Source organism: Tupaia chinensis, unplaced genomic scaffold (assembly GCF_000334495.1).
Source record: "Tupaia chinensis unplaced genomic scaffold, TupChi_1.0 Scaffold000093_1, whole genome shotgun sequence".
Lineage (NCBI taxonomy): Eukaryota > Metazoa > Chordata > Mammalia > Scandentia > Tupaiidae > Tupaia > Tupaia belangeri.
In genome coordinates, this window is record NW_006159555.1 from 1,671,613 (window position 1) to 1,675,334 (window position 3,722).

Below are 3,722 nucleotides of genomic sequence, written 5' to 3' on the forward strand. Positions count from 1 at the left end.
GAAAGAGAAAAATCCTCTTGAACTATACAATCCCCATGAGATTTCTGAAACTGTGAGAACTATCTTGCAGCATGAGTGGATAAGGCCAAAGACTAAGGCAGGAGTCCAGTGAAAACAGCAGAGCAAGATAAAATCTGAGGTCTCTGGGCCACTGAACTAATCTCTGAACTACCTGCCTTTCAGTTTGCATTGTGGGAGGTAATGTAACTTACTGTTTGAGCTATTCTGATAGACTATTCTGCTGCTTGTGACTGAAAGGGAAATAATTCTTCTGTTTCTAAGACTTGCTCACTCTTGGCATTGTTTTATTTTTACCTTAAGAAAAACAAAATTTAGCTTAAATGTATAAAGTCATCATTTACATTATAGGCCTCTAGCTTTGTGTTGGGTACAAGTACTGTGTGATTGGTTTGGGGGGAAGCTTTTTATTTCCAGGTTTTATCCCTCTTGATAAACCTGGAATAATAGCTTTTTCAACTGAAAACATACACATACTTAAAATGTTTCATTGTATACACTATAAAAGAAACAAGAACCTAAACTTTGGTGATTGCAATCAGAGCAATTGAGTTATTATCTCTAATATTTTATAGCAAAGAAAAGGAGAGGGAGTAGATGACATCCCCTATGGTGGTTAGTAACTACTGCCTTAAAGAAAGTAACTAAAATGATTTACAAAGAGCTTACCATTAATTCACAACATATTAACATGAATGAATCATTGACATTGTTGCATCACATGGTTTTGCCTTTGTTGGTTGGTGCTGATTTTGTTGGCACATTAGCCACTTGTTCGATTATTTTTGTTTCTCTTGCATTTTCTATAAATCCCTATAGAGTTTAGTTAACTAAATGACTTTTGTTGGCTAGTATATGAATGAATGCTTCTAAGAATTAGACATAATATTTTTAGTTTTTAAAATTATTATAAAACTTGCCTTCATTAAAAAAAAATAACATTAGTTAATAGTTATTTATTTTTTAAGATTTTTGCCAGAGGACATGTGTGTTCACGGGAGAGAGATGGAAAAGTGTGAGACAATGCCCCTCTTATGAGTATAGTTTCACAATCTCTTCTCTCCAATTTTTCCCTTTTTTGGGGATTTTCAGCACTTATGCATGTGCCTGGCATGTGTCCTAAGCCATCAGGTCTAAACTTGGAAGACATGGTCAACCATGTGGGACCCAACCACTCTTAACCAGTGTATAATAGGCTGGCTCAGTATTTATCTTTTATTTAATTTACCCCCATAATTCCAAATCTCCATTTTGTGGACTATATAATAAAAAATATCAGACAATTCTAGATTTTGCTTCAGATACTTCATTTATTTATTCAATCAGCAATGTATTTTGTCTATCTTATTTATGTCATTCACAATGTTTAGTATTGGGATATACAATGGTGAAGAACCTACATTTGTTTTAATTCATTTTACTCTCCTAGAACTTGTTATCTAGTGTCATGAGTTTATGTCAGCATGATTTAGCATGTTTAACTTATGTCAAGTGCACATTTTTTTTTTTCCTGACAAATAATCACTTAGTAGCTGTGGTCATGATCACTGCTTTTAAGTGAATTGTGGGATAGGTGTTACGTAAAAACTCAGTTTAAAATTTGTATAAAGTAATGCTTCTATTATTGAAGAAAAACAAAATCAACTCACTTGAAGATTAAAAAAATCAAAACAAAACAATTATTTTCTGAGTAGAGGAAGCACGGCCATTGGTTTTACAGTGTCAGAAGAGAGAATGGTAAGCCACGTAGATGCAGATGGTTCAGTCTTCTATTTGAACTTGAGCATCATATACGTATAGTGCAGATAAACATATGCCATCCTTCCTGATAAACTTTCCTTGGCTTCCCCTACACTGTATTCTTGAATTTTTTTTTTTATCTCTATGACAATTCCTTAGTTATTTTGAGGATTCTTTTTCTTTATTGGCTTTTAAATTTCTCTCTACATTACACCTTTTGCAAGTGACTACTGGGCCAAATTGTTCACTCCCATGCTTCTGCTGCTGTGTAAGGGTTAATGTCTCCAAAATGTGTATCTGTAGCTTGTGTCTCTTCTGAGCTATGTCTAAACCCACACATACCACCCCTTATTAAATATCTGAGCTTAGATGTCTGCCTCGTAACTCGAAAATAGACATCTCCAAATAATTTCTGGAAGGGAGAAAAATGTCTCTCTTCTCTTCTGCTTTTATCCAAAATCATTACCTTGCCCTCCTTCAAACTCATGTGCAAAATATCACCAGGTCCCTTTGGTGTCATCTATAATATTGCTTAGTTTTGGCCACTTTTCTCCATCTTCCTAGTCATGACTGCAAGACATAGGCCCCATCATCACTCATTCAGATTACTTCATTTGCCTCCTCACCAGGCGGGTTTGCTAGTACCAGTCTTGATTTTCTCAAATATGTTCTCAACGTGAAGTGCTGAGTAAGTGTACTAAAAGACAACACTGATTTACTCTCTTCATGGTTAAACCTTTCTCCCATTAAGATATAATTAAATTTCTTAATAGGACTTAAAATTTGGCCCTTCTAGTTTGCATCTTTCTCCACTACCCACAAGGGACTTTACTATAAACTACTTAGTAGTTGCCTGAATGTTTCATTTTACCTTGCCTCTTCAACTTTGCATGCATGTGAATTTTTTAGAATAGTTGTTTTCTGGAACCAGCAGGTAGCATAATGGCTATGTCACTGGACTCCCTTATAGTTGACTGTGATTCGAGGCCCAGACCTGGTGGCTTAAATTCATTCTGGGTGCATGTGTGAACGTGCCCAAGATCCTGAGAGGAGAATGGAGGAGAAGGGATTGTGGCGTGGCCATCTCCCCTGGGGGGTTATTTCTTGCTTTCTGTCTCTCTGTCTCTCTCTGTCTTTCTGGCGAGCACATGCACCTTGTAGCAAAAACCTCTCCCCACCCCACAAAAAAGAAAATAGTTGTTTCCTTTTTAACTGGATAACAGCCATATGTATTTGACATCTGTTTAGGTATCAAAATTCCAGAAATTCTTCATAACTTACTTGTTACCTGTATCCTCATGAAGTTAAGTTTACATGCCCTTGCATTCTCTCCTTCTATTACACAGTATGGTCATTTCTATACTTGTCTTTATCCCTCACTGAACAGTATCAGTCAACAGAACAAGGAAGAGGTCCACATGGCTTGAAACTTTTTCTTCTCTAACTACCTGGCAATGATCAATAGCTTACTGTTATTTATTCAGTGGCAGATGAAAAATTAATATTAGCTCAAATATAGAATAATTAATATAATCAAGTTAATGTTATTTTTCCTACTTTTGTCACACTCAGTAATATTTAATTTGGTATAGAGAGATGCCCAAAGATATTTGTAGAATTGCATTGTTGAATTTTAAAATATAACTCATGCTGATATCTGCTGATTTTTTTTTATTAACATATATACCTACCTCTCTCTCTCTTTTATGTTTAAGAAGCCTTTTTTTTTTTTAAATGAGTTAGTAAAAAATAAAAAATAATCTCTTAGGCCTGTTTTTATCCCCAGTGAATTCCTATTCTCAGTGTTTCTCCCTGAGTTAGATTCCGTAGTGTATGGAAGCAATGTTAAACTGGACTGCTAGCTTACTCCTTTCAGTCCAGATGAAGCGTGGTTTTCAGATCACCCCCCCCACCAAAAAAAAAAAAAAAAAAAAAAACAAAAAACCAAAATAAGGAGACACGAG